Source organism: Gorilla gorilla, chromosome 3, assembly GCF_029281585.2.
Source record: "Gorilla gorilla gorilla isolate KB3781 chromosome 3, NHGRI_mGorGor1-v2.1_pri, whole genome shotgun sequence".
In the NCBI taxonomy this organism is placed as follows: Eukaryota; Metazoa; Chordata; class Mammalia; order Primates; family Hominidae; genus Gorilla; species Gorilla gorilla.
In genome coordinates, this window is record NC_073227.2 from 118,246,580 (window position 1) to 118,260,505 (window position 13,926).

At 36.0% G+C, this 13,926-nt stretch overlaps 1 protein-coding gene across 3 annotated transcripts in view; it reads right to left on the minus strand.

The window, feature by feature from the left end:
• The window catches only part of STPG2 (sperm tail PG-rich repeat containing 2), a 672,078-nt gene that overhangs the window by 466,731 nt on the left and 191,421 nt on the right, over positions 1–13,926 (minus strand). For all 3 annotated transcript variants that reach the window (XM_063705437.1, XM_063705439.1, XM_063705438.1), the window contains one exon: positions 7,435–7,545. The gene's annotated coding sequence lies outside the window, so the exon portion shown is untranslated. The remainder of the gene's footprint in view (positions 1–7,434; positions 7,546–13,926) is intronic.

A 13,926-nucleotide genomic window follows, 5' to 3' on the forward strand; every position in this document is an offset into this window, starting at 1 on the left:
TTCAGTGCTTCCTTCAGGAGATCTTGCAAGGCAGGCCTGGTGGTGATGAATTCCCTCAGCATTTGCTTGTCTGAAAATGATTTTATTTCTTCTTCACTTATAAAGCTTAGTTTGGCCAGATATGAAATTCTGAGCTGAAAATTCTTTTCTTTAAGAATGTTGAACATTGGCCCCCACTCTCTTCTGGCTTACAGTGTTTCTGCTGAGAGCCTCACTGTTAGTCTAATGGGCTTCCCTTTGTAGGTGACCTGGCCTTTATATCTGGCTGCCCTTAACATTTTGTTTTTCATTTCAGCCTTAGAGAATCTGATGATTATGTGTCTTGGGGTTGATCTTCTCATGGAGTATGTTATTGGGGTTCTCTGGATTCCTGAATTTAAAAGTTGGCCTGTCTTGCTAAGTTGGGGAATTTCTCCTGGATGATATCCTGAAGTGTGTTTTTCAACTTGGTTCATTCTCCCTTTCTCTTTCAAGTACTCTAATCAGTCATAGGTTCAGTCTTTTTTCATAGTCCCAAGGTTCTTGGGGGTTTTGTTTGTTCCTTTTAATTCTTTTTTCTCTAAACTTGTCTGCCTGCCTTATTTCAGCAAGACAGTCTTCAAGTTCTGATATTCTTTCTTCCGCTTGATCGATTCAGCTATTGATACTTGTGTTTGCATTATAAAGTTCTTGTGGTGTGTTTCTCAGCTCCATCAGGCCATTTATGTTGCTCTCTAAACTGGTTATTCTAGCTAGCAGCTCCTGTTACCTTTTATCATGGTTCTCAGCTTCTTTGCATTGGGTTAGAACATGCTCCTTTACCTCAGCAAAGTATGTTATTATCCACCTTTCTAAAGGCTACTTCTGCAATTCATCTATCTCATCATCTGTCCAGTTCTGTGCCCTTGCTGAAGAGGTGTTGTAATCATTTCGAGGAGAAGAAGCACTCTGTCCTTTTGAATTTTTGCGTTTTTTTGTTAATTCTTTCCCATCTTCGTGAATTTGTCTAGTGTCAATCTTTCAGGCTGCTGACCTTTGAATGAGGTTTTTGTAGGAACTTTTTTGTTGATGCTGTTATTGTTGCTTTCTGTTTGTTTGTTTTCCTTTGAATAGTCAGGTCACTCTTCCGTAGGGCTGCTGTGGTTTGCTGAGGGTTCACTTAAGGCTCTATTCATCTGGGTCCCTCCTGCACATGGAGATGTCACCTGAGGAGGCTGGAGAACAGCAAAGATGGGTGCCTGCTCTTTCCTCTGGGATCTCTGACCTCGAGGGGCACCAACCTAATGTCAGTAGGAACACTCCTGTATAGGGTGTCTGCTGACCCCTGTTGGGGGCTCTCACCCAACTGGGGTGGGCGCAGGAACCAAGACCCATTTAACAAAGCCCTTTGGCTGTCGCTTGGTTGAGGGGGTGTACTGCACTTGGGGCAAACCCACTCATCTGGGCTGCTAGATTCCTCAGAGCTAGCAGGAAGGAAGACGTAGTCTGCAGGTCCACAGAGACCATGGCCACCCCTTCCCCTAGGGGTTCAGACTGAAGGAAATCAGAGTTCTGTCCCTAAGCCCCCGGCTGGAGTTGCTGGAGTTCCTGCAGGGAGGCCCCACCCAGAGAGCAGGGATGGGTCAGGATCTGGCCTACGAAGGCAGCCTGGCCATGATCTGCCACAGCTGGTATGCTGCGCTGTGGGGAATCTCTCCTGGAACCAAGTAGTCCAGTCTCCCTGGCACCAGCAGGAAAAAAACAGCTGCCTGGAGCTATAGTGATGGCTGCTGCCCAGCACCCCTGAGAGTCCAGTGTCTTAAGCTGCCAGCATCCGCAGTGATAGCTGTCATCCCTCCCCTGGGAAGCTGAGCTGTCTTAGGCAGCCGGCAGCTGCAGTGATAGTGGCTATCCCTCCCTCGGGGAGCTCAGTTGTCTTAGGCAGTCAGTAGCCACAGTGATGGCTACTGCCTTTCCCCCAGGGAGCTCAGAAGGCTTAGACAGCAGGCAGCCACAGTGACGATGGCCACCCACCCCCGCAGGAACTCTTAGCCAGATTCCAGCCAATTGACTGTTGAGAATCTGAACAGCTCTGTGATTGCGACCTAAGGCCCTGGTGGTGTGGGCTCACAAGTGGGATCTTCTGATCTGTGGGTTGCACAGATCTGTGGAAAAAGCAGAGCTTCCCAGGCTGGATGGCATGCTCACTCACTGCCTCCCTTGGCTGGTGCTGGAGGTGCCCCTTACCCCATGTGGCTCTCAGGTGGGCCAACACACCACCCTGCTTTTCGTTGCTCTCCATTGGTCATGCGAACCACCTGGTCAGTCCTGATGAGAGAACCTGGATACCTTGGTTGCCAGTATAGGATTCACATGCTGTTTTGGTTCTTCTCAGTGGGAGCCTCTGACCACCACTGCTTCTAGTAGGCCATCTTGGGTCTGCCCCTCCTTTTCAACTTTTTGATGTGGAAATTCAGTACTATGAATTTTCCTCTTAACACTGCCTTAGCTGTATCTCAGAGTTCTGGTATGTGTTATCTTTGTTCTCATTATGTTCAAATAACTTCTTGATTTCTGCCTTAATTTCATTATTTACCCAAAAGTCATTCAGAAGCATGTTGTTTAATTTCCATATAATTGCATGATTTTGAGTGATTTTTTTATAGTCTTGACATCTATTTTTATCACACTGTGGTCCAAGGATGTGTTTGGTATGATTTCAGTTCTCTTACATTTGTTGAAGATTGTTTTATGTCCAATGATGTGGTCAATTTCAGAGTATGTGCCATGTGGCAATAAGAGGAGTATATATTCTCTTGTTTGGGGGTGGAGAGTTCTGAAAAGTCTATCAGATCTATTTGGTCCAATGTTGCATTTAACTCCTGAATATCTTTGTTAATATTCTGACTCAATGATCTGCCTAATACTGTCAGTGGGGTGTTGAAGTCTTATTGTGTGGGAGTCTGTGTCTCTTTGTAAGTCTCTAAGAATGTGCTTTATAAATCTGAGTTCTCTTTGTTGGGTGCATATATATTTAGAATAGCTAGGTCTTCTTGTTGAATTGAAACCTTTACCATTATGTAATGCCCTTGTCATTTCTGATCTTTGTTGGTCTGAAATCTGTTTTGTCTGAAATTAAGATTGCAACCCCTGCTTTTTTTCTGTTTTCCATTTGCTTGGTAGATTTTCCTCCATCCCTTTATTCTGAGCCTATGAGAGTCATTACATGTGAGATGGGTCACTTGAAAACAGCATACAATTGGGTCTTGCTTTTTTATCCAGCTTGTCTTTCTGTGCCTTTTAACTGGGACATTTAGCCCATTTACATTCAAAGTTAGTATTGATATGAATGGATTTGATCCTGGCATTGTGCTGTTAGCTGGTTATTATGTTGGCTTGTTCATGTGGTTATTTTACAGTCACACTGGTCCTGTGTGTTTAAATGTGTTTCATATTAGCTGGTAGTGGTGTTTCCTTTCTATACATGGAGCTTCTTTCAAGATCTCTTGTAAGGCAGGTCTGGTGGTAATGAACTCCCTCAACATCTACCTATCTGAAAAGGACCTTATTTCTCCTTCACTTAGGAATCTTAACTTAGCTGGATATAAAATTCTTGGTTGAAGATTTTTTCTTTAAGAAAGTTGAATATAGGCCCCCAGTCTCTTGGTTTATAGGGTTTCAGCTGAGAGGTCGGCTGTTAGCCTCATGGAGATCCCTTTGTAGGTAACCTGCTCTTTCTCTCTAGGTGACTTTAACATTCTTTCTTTCATTTCAACCTTGGAAAATCTGAGGATTCTGTGTCTCAGGGATGATCTTCTTCTGCAGCATCTTGCAGAAGTTATCTGTATTTCCTGAATTTGACTGTTGGCCTCTCTAGCAAAATTGGGAAAGTAGTCATGGATGATATCCTTAAATATGTTTTCCAAGTTGTTTGCTTTTTTCCCTTCCCTTTCAGGGATGCCAGTGATTCAGAGACTTGGCCTCTTAAAATAATCCCATACTTCTTCGAGGTTTTGTTCATTCCTTTTTGTTCTTTTTTCTCTGGTTTTGTCTGACTGTCTTATTTCAGAGAACCAGTCTTCAAATTCTAAGATTCTTTACACAGCTTGGTTTATTCTGCTATTAATACTTGCAATTCCATTGTGAAATTCTTGTATTGTGTTATTCAGCTCTGTCAGACCTGTTAGGTTCTTTTTTATACCAGCAATTTCATCCTTCAGCTCCTGTATCACTTTATTGTGATTTTAAAATAAACCAATTTTAAAGCAGGATTTATATTATCATTATTATTCCCTACAGAGCCAAGTAGTGTGGCCATACACAAGTAACAAATTTTATGTCATCAAACTCCTGCCTCTTGAAGAATATGTCATACATGAGCTAAAATGACTTCTTCATTAATTAGTTTTCACTTTACTTTGTCTAGGAAATGCTCGGTTCATATTCATCTTTGTCTTTATGTCACCCTTCTTTTGTTTCCTTTTTTTATTTCGCTGGAGCAACTCCACATATGAAGACATAGAGTTACTAAACTTTCTGAACTACTGCATGTCAGAAAATTATTTTCTTGATTCATTTACTTGAAACTTTAGGTAGAGGGAGAACTCTATATCCAAAATCATTTCCCCTGAGAAATTTAAGAAAATATTACTTCATCATCTCCTAGCCTTGAAATGCGGCTAATGTTGCTAAGCTAGTACCTGACATAAGTTATATTTCTCATCCCTTTGCGGGTTACCCAGTGACTTTACTCTGTGGAAGCTTCAAGGATATTTGCTTTAGTTAGGATCTTCTGAAAATGAAAAAAAAAGTGAAAAGGACATAGGTATTTTTATATTTATCCTCCTTGGCATTCTGTTAAGCTCCTCAAATCAGTAACTTACGTTTTTATTCAGCTTGAAACAACTTTCTGTTTTCTATATCAAATAATTATTGTCTCAACATTCTGCTTCTAGAATGCTCAGTAAACAGATGTTTGGTTTATGTTCATCCTCCATTTGTCACATTTTCTTTCTATTTATAATCATCTAATGCTTATGTCACGGTTTTTTTAAAAGAATAAAAAATATTTCCCTGGGATGTTGTAAAAGAAATAAGTCTTTCATATGAAACCAGAAGTCTGGAAGGGAGCTATATTTTTTATGCAAAGATACAACTTGGAAAATTAAGCTATCAAATCATCTTTAAGACTGCAGCATATCCATAAGTAAAATACCTGGGAGGTAAATTTTATTTTTATTTAAAGTAAATAATAAAATTAATTCCATTACTTTATACATTTGAGATATTATTTCAATTTTATTTTGAGATCAATAATTTGGGTTTTTCATTACATACACATTATACACCCAACTGTTTGAAATGTATTGTCATTTGCAAAAGAGATTTAAAAACCAAGCTTTCTATGTGACTAAACTATTCTGCTTCTTGGGTAACCAGAGTCCCACTGAATAATTTTAATTGCAAATGTTTCATGTCAGAAAAGAGAACACTAAAAAGAAGTTTTCAGATCTAAAGAGGGACAAAGATAAAAGAAAAATATGTAAATTGAGTCAAAAATATTGGTGAAGCAACTTGTCTTCCTTTAGAGCAGATGTGCACCATCTTTTTTCACTACAAACATAAAGTTTAACATATATATGTATAGATACGTTATATATATATATATATATAAAACGTATCTATACATATATATATACACATACTGCCTTCCTATAGATGCTTCCTATGGATGCTTTCAGAAATTTCCATTGTTTTTTCCTACTACCTGTGATATTATGATAGAAATAACTTTGAATCCATTCAATGACTCCTAAGCTGTGATATTATGATAGAAATAACTTTGAATCCATTCAATGACTCCTAAGCATAAAAGCATTATATTAGTAATAAATTAGTCATGGCATACTTCACAATGTATCCTGACGTGTGTACAACAATGACTCACTTGAAAAATACAGTTGAACTCTAAAATTCCTCAAGATGAAGAAATAATCCATTAAAACAGCACTATTAGTTAAAAATTACTCAATCTACTACATGTAAAGAATATTGCTAGATGATTTTAAACTGTCTTTTGAATTTATAATTACAAAAATCTCATAGAATAGAACCTGATGCTAATTTTGACTACATCTCAGATTCCAATAATGCCTCAGAAAAAAAAATAATAAGTCCACTCCTGAATAGCTTTCACCAAATTAATCTAATTCCTATGATTTCCAAGACATTCAGAGTTATATTAACTAGCATTGCATTTGTCATTCCCTTAAATTAGTTCATCATGATCTTGTACCAGTTATTTTACAATCAAAAATATTACAAATCAACTGTTGGCATTATCTCACGTAGCAGAATTTTATTTCAGCAAGTTATACTCTGTTTTCATTGATTAGCTACATTTTAAACCTTGTTTAATAACCCTGTTTTGAAATTTGTTATTAACAATATCTTCTCAAGATAGTCCAATTTCTACAAAAATGTATTTTAATAACACCTTGTTCACAAAAGGCTACACTGTAACATTTGTCTTTCTCTGTTTGGAGTGCTATAACAAAATACCATAAACTGGGTAGCTTGTAAATGAAATTTATTTCTCACAGGTCTGCAGGCTGGAAAGTCCAACACCAAGGCACAAGCAGACTCAGTATCTGGAGAGGCCCTGCTTCCTCATAGACAGTACCTTCTCTGAGTCCTCATGGTAAAAGGGGCAAACAAGCCTGCCTGGGCCTATTTTATAAGAGTACTAATCCCATTTATGAGGTCTCCACCCTCATGACATAATCACCTCCCAGAAAGTGCCACCTCCTAATACCATCACCTTGGGAGTTAGGATTTCAATATATGAATTTTAAGAGGATACAAACATTTAGACTCTAGCAACATTAGCACTGGGTCCAACTTTTTAACTCTAAATTTTACTTTGATATATTTGTAAATTCAATCTGAATTACTCAACTACTAATTTTTTAATTTAATCTGCTTCACTGTTTTCAATTTACTCACTACTAGGTATTTATTTTAAAAAATGGAAATTCAGAAAAATTTATAGCCATACCATTTAACATACAGGTCAACAGGAGTAAAAATAAATCATTCAGGAGTCTTAGATTTCAAGACAAATTCACATGGAAAAGAGAAAACATTTGCACTATGAGTAAAATGAGTTGAACCTAGTAAATCTTTTGCTCCATATACAACACAGCAAGTTCAGCTTTCATATATGTCCTAAGAATGAATGTTCTCTGACCCTACAAGGGATGTTGCATGTAATAATCTCTCATATAGCAATTCTGGACTTTGGCATAGCTTGAAGAATTTTGTTGAACTTTAAAAATATAAAAGTATCGGTCTAGCCAAGGAGGTTACAGCACGCTACCAGTTACCTCACTCAGGTCCTAATATAATGTTTATGTTATGCAGCCTCCTCCATGATTTCTAGATAATGAAAATATTTGATTGTAGGAGTATTCTTACCATATCTGGTACTTTCATAGTTCTTTTGGCTCTTGACAAGAAAGCAGCATATTTGTTAGTCAAGTTAGGTAATTCATCAGAAATTCCACCACCCTGTGAATGCCAAAATTCCTGTTGAAAGAAGGGGTTAAAAAGAGTACATCATTTATTTTTATCAATACAAGAGGCACTATAAATAATAAGTTTGCAATGAAGTTCATCAATATTATCTGGCATTAAATAAACACACATATTCATTAACAAATAAAATTTTCAAAATATGACACAGAAAGAAAAAGCTGTAAGTCAACGAGATACTAAAATGGAAAAAGAATTGATTATATGAACCTCTAGGTAAGTATAATGGATCTGCACACATTACTTAAACATATTAGCTATGTTCTATTTCATAACCAGCAAGTTCTGTCTCAATAATATATTAGTATAAGATATTTAGCCAATTATATAGTATTATTTAACAATTTATTATTAATAAAAATATATTTACATTTAACCATTTAATTATGTGGCAATTCTGGGTTAATATATTTTCTAAGCAAAATGATCCACTCACTCTCTTAAATATCATAATTCTTTATATGCATTGAAGATTTAAATTAATAGCCTAGAGGAATCTAGTAATGTAATATTTCAATGAGCAATTAATCCTTGTGATACTTTCTATTTTGTCATACAATTTATTTGTATTCATTTAATTAAACAGAATAAACAGCAGCAACATCCTTTGTATATGCAAAAGGGGTAAGAATCTATTTTCCCATTTTTTTACACATTTTACTGTTTTTGTTTCAGAATTTGATATTCACAGTTAATATTTCAGAATTTGACACATAGTAGCTAACAGACATATTTCTTTCTTGGCCCATTTTTTGGTAACATTAATTTACTAAAACATCCATTAACCACCTAATGTATCTGTGACATGATCTGCCTCTACGGAAAATGCTGAAGATGGCACTTCTCCACTTTTTTCCACATGATATTATTCCAACCTATCCACTCCAGATAATATAGGTAGCTTCTATCACTTTCAAAAATAGAACAATCACAGTCACATCTTTTAAAAATGTGAAAGCCTTTGAATATAGAACATCTAAGCCAGCATTATTATTTTTGTGTATTTTTAAATTGTTTGAAGCTGAAAAATAACTTATTTTTATAATAATTTTTATTTCAATAGCTTTTGGGGTACAAGTGGTTTTTCCTTACATGGATGTATAGTACAGTGGTGAATTCTTAGATTTTAGTGCACCCATCACCCAAGTAGTGCACATTGTACCCAATAAGTAGTTTTTATCCCCCTATTCTCCTCCCACCCTCCCCTTTCTGAGTCTCCAAAGTCCATTATATCACTCTGTGTGTCTTTGCGTACCCATGGCTTAGCTCTCACTTATCAGTGAAACCATACAGTATTTGGTTTTTCATTCCTGAGTTAGTTCACTTAGAATAATGGCCTCCAGCTCCATCCAAGTTGCTGCAGAAGATATTATGTTATTCTTTTTTATGGCTGAGTAGTATTCCATGGTGTATATATACCACATTTTCTCTATCCACTCATTGGTCAATGGGCACTAAGATTGGTTCCATATCTTTGCAATTGTGAATTTGGCTACAATAAACATACACATGCAGGTGTCTTTTTAATGTATTGACTTATTTTCCATTGGGTAAATACCCAGTAGTGGGATTACTAGATCAAATCGTAGATCTATTTTTAGTTATCTAAGAAATCTCCATACTGTTTTCCATAGAGATTGTACTAACTTACACTCCTACCATTAATGTATAAGCATTCTCTTTTCAAGACCCCAACATCTATTTTTTTTTAGGTTTCTTTATTGGTTTTTGTTCGTTACTTTTTAACATTGGTCATTCTTGGATGGGTACAGTGGCTCACACCTGTAATCCCACCACTTTGGGAGGCCAAATTAGGCAGATCACTTGAGCCCAAGAGCTCATGATCAGCCTGAGCAACATGGGGAAACCCTATCTCTACAAAAAACACAAAAATTAGCTGAGTGTGGTGGCATATACCTGTGGTCCCTGCTATTGGAGAGGCTGAGGTAGGAGGATCCCTTGAGCCTGGGAGATCAAGGCTGCAGTGAGCCATAATCACACTACTGCACTCCAGCCTGGGTGAGGCAGTGAGACCCTGTCTCAAAAAAAATAATAATAGAAATAAAGGCCATTCCTGCAGGAGTAAGGTGGTATCTCATTGTGGTTTTAATTTGCATTTCCCTGATGACTAGTGATGTTGAATATTTTTTCATATATTTGCTGGCCATTTGTATATCTTCTTTTAATAAATATCTATTCAAGTCAGTTGCCCACTTTTTCATGAAATTGTTTTATTTTCTTGCTGGTTTGTTTGAGTTCCTTGTAGATTCTGCATATTACTCCTTTGCTCAATGCATAGTTTGCAATATTTTCTCCCATTCTGTGGGTTGTCTGTTTACTCTGGTGGTTATTTCTTTTGCTATACAGAAGCTCTGTAGTTTAATTAGGTCTAATTTGTTTATTTTTGTTTTAGTTCCATTTGCTTTGGGAGACTTAGTCATGAATTCTTTGCCTAAGCCAATGTCCAGAAGAGTTTTTCTTACATTATCTTCTAGAATTTTTATGGTTTCAGGTACTAGATTTGTCTTTAATCCATCTTGAGTTGCTTTTTATATAAAATGAGATGTAGGGATCCAGTTTCATTCTTCTAAATGTAGCTATTCAGTTTTCCCAGGACCATTTATTGAATAGGGTGTCCATTCCCCAATTTATGCTGTTCTATGCTTTGTCAAAGATCAGTTGGTTGTAAATATTTGGCTTTATTTCTGCATTCTCTATTCTGATCCATTGATCTATATGTCTACTTTTATATAAGTACTGTGTATTTTGATAACTACAGCTTTGTAGTACAATTTGAAGTCCAGTAATGTGCTGCCTCCAGATTTGTTCTTTTAGCTTTGTATTGCTTCGGCTAAGCAGGCTCTTTTTTGATTCCATATGAATTGTAGGATTGTTTCTTTTAATTCTGTGAAAAATGATGTTGGTATTTTGATAGGAATTGCACTGAATCTGTCGATTGCTTTGGGCAGTATGGTCATTTTCACAATATTGATTCTCGCAATCCGTGAGAATGGGATGTGTTTCCATTTGTTTGTGTCATCTATGATTTCTTTTGGCAGTGTTTTGTAGTTCTCCTTGTAGAGATCTTTCACCTTGGTTAGTATATTCCAGGATATTTTATCTTTTTTGCAGCTAAAGGTGATTGAGTTTATTTCATTCTCAGTTGGGTCATTGTTGGTGTATATCAGTGTTACTGATTGGCATACATTGATTTTGTAACCTGAGACATTACTGAATTTGATTATCAAATCTAATCTTATCTCTAGGCTTATCCAGTCAACACTTTTGAGAAATCTCTAGGGTTTTCTATGATATATAATCATATCATTGGTGAACAGCAATAGTTTTACTTCCTTTTTTGCAATCTAAATGCACTGTATTTCCTTCTGTTGCCTGATTGGTCTGGCTAGGACTTCTGGTATTTTGCTGAATGGAAAGTGGTGAAAGTGGGGATCTTCATCTTGTTCCAGTTCCCTGTGGGAATGATTTCAACTTTTCCTCATTCAATATAATGTTGGCTGTGGGTTTGTCATAGATGGTGTCTATTAATTTGAACTAAGTCCCTTTTATACCTAGTTTGTTGAAGGTTTTTAATCATAAAAAGATGCTAGATTTTATCAAATGCTTTTCTGCAACTATTGAGATAACCATATGGTTTTTGTTTTTAATTCTGTTTATGTGATGCATCATATTTACTGACATGCTTATGTTAAACCATCCCTGCATCCCTTGAATGAAGCCCACTTGTTCATGATGTATTATCTTTCTGATGTGCTGATAGATTCAGCTATCTAGTATTTTGTTGAGAATTTTTGCATCTACATTCATCAGGGATATTGGTCTGTAGTTTTCTTTTTTTGTTATGTTCTTTCCCGGTTCTGGTATCAGGGTAACACTGGCTTAACAGAATGAGTTAGGGAGGATTCCCTCTTTCTCAATCTTTTGTAATAGTTTCACCAGTAGGATTGGTACCAATTCTTTGAATGTCTGGTAGAATTCAGCTGTGAACCCACCTGATCCTGGGCTTTTTTTCTTTGTTGTCAATTTTTAATTACTGATTTAATATTGCTGCTTATTATTGGTCTGGTCTGGGTTGCTATTTCTTCCTGATTTAATCTAAAAAAGTTGTAGTTTTCCAGGAATTTATCCATTTCCTCTAGATTTCCTAGGTTGTGTGCATAGTTTGTGTTTCTAGTTTGTGTTCATGGCTATCTCAAATGATCTTTTGTGTTTCTGTGGTGTAGGTTGTAATGTCTCCAATTTTATTTCTAATTGACCTTATTTGAATCTCCTCTCTTCTTTTCTTGGTTAATCTAGCTAAAGTTATATCAATTTTATTTGCCTTTTCAAGGAACCAACTTTTTGTTTCATTGACATTTTGTATGGATTTTTTGTTCAAATACATGTAGTTCTACTCTAATCTTTGTTACTTCTTTTCTTCTAGATTTGGGCTTAGTTTGTTCTTGTTTCTCTAATTCTTTGAGGTGTTACATTAGGTTGTCAGTTTGTGGTCTTTCAGGCTCTGATGTAGGCATTTAGTGCTACCAACATTCCTCTTAGCACTGCATTTGCTGTATCCCAGAAGTTTTGATAACTCATGTCACTATTATTCATTTCAAAGAACTGTTTAATTTCCAACTTGATTTCATTTTTAACACAAAAATCATTCAGGAACAGATTGTTTAATTTCTATGTATAGGTATAGTTTTGAGGGTTTCTTCTGGAGTTGATTTCTAGTTGTATTCTGCTGTGATCTGAGAAGATACTTGCTGTAATTTTTATTTTTTCACATTTATTGAGACTTGTTTTGTGGTGTGTCATATAGGTCTATCATGGAAAATGTTCCATGTGCTGATGAGAAGAATGTATATTCTGAAATTCTTAGGTAGAATGTTCTGTAAATATCTGTTAAGTCCATGTGTTCTACAGTGTTTAAGACCATTGTTTCTTTGTTGACTTTCTGTCTCAGTCATCTGTCTACTGCTGTCAATGGGGTGTTGAAGTCCCCCACTATAATTGTGTTGCTTTCTATCTCCTCTCTTAAGTCAAGTAGTAATTGTTTTAAAAATCTGAGAGCTCCAGGGATAAGTGCTTATACATTTAAAATTATAATATCTTCTCGTTGAATTGATCCTTTTATCATCATATAATGATCTTCTTTGTCATTTTTTACTGCTGTTGCTTTAAAGTTTGTTGTTGTTTTATCTAATAAAAGAATAGCTACTCCTGGTCACTTTGGGTTTCCATTTGCATGGATTAACTTTTACCACCCTTTTACCTTGAGTTTATATAAATCCCTCAATGTTAGGTGAGTCTCTTGAAGACCGAAGGTATCTAGTTTGTGATTTTTTTATCTAATCTGCCAATCTGTATATTTTAAGTGGACCATTATGCCATTTACTTTCAACATAATATCAAGATACTGTTCCAATCAACATGTGAATTGTTACCTACTTTTTTTTCTTTATTGTATTATTGTTTTATAGGCCGTGTGAGTTTTATGCTTGCAAGAGGTTCTATTCTGGTGCATAATGGGCTTTTGTTTCAAGATTTAGAACTCCTTTTAGCATTTGTTGTAGGGCTGGTCTGGTAGTAAACAGTTTTCTCAGCACTTATTTGTCTGAAAATGACGTAGTTTTGCTGGATACAAAATTTTTGGCCGATAGTTATCCTGTTTAAGGAGGCTAAAGATAGGACCCCAGTCCCTTCTGGTTTGTAAGGGTTCTGCTGAGAAGTCTGCTGTTAGTCTGAAAGGTTTTCCCTTACAGGTTACCTGATGCTTTTGCCTCATGGCTCTTAGAATTATTTCATTCACATTGACTTTAGATAGCTAGATGACTACATGCCTTTGTGTTTTGTTTTTTGTTTTTTGTTTTTGCAATGAATCTCACATGAGTTCTTTGAGTTTCTTGTATTTGGATATCTAAATCACTAGCAAGGCCAGGGAAGTTTTCCTCAATTTCCTCAAAAAATTATTCTACTTATTTTAATCTATTGTTAAAACCTCCACTGCATTTTATAGTTCCCTGAATGTGTCTTTCATTTCCAGAAGTTCTGATTTGTTTCTTTTTAAAATATTTATCTCTTTAGAAATTTTTTCATTCATATCCTGAATTTTTTTTAATTTCTTTATGTTAATTTTCACCTTTCTCTAGTATCTCAAATAAATTTTCCAAACATTTTACTTTCTCTTATTCCTCAAAACACCAATTATTATTAGGTTTGGCCATTTTACATAATCTATTATTTCCTGGAGACTTTGTTCATTTCTGTTCTTTATTCTTTATTTTTCTCTGACTGGGTTAGCTTAAAAGCCTTGTCTTCAAGCACTGAAACTCTTTCTTCTACTTGTTCTAGCCTATTGTTAAAACCTCT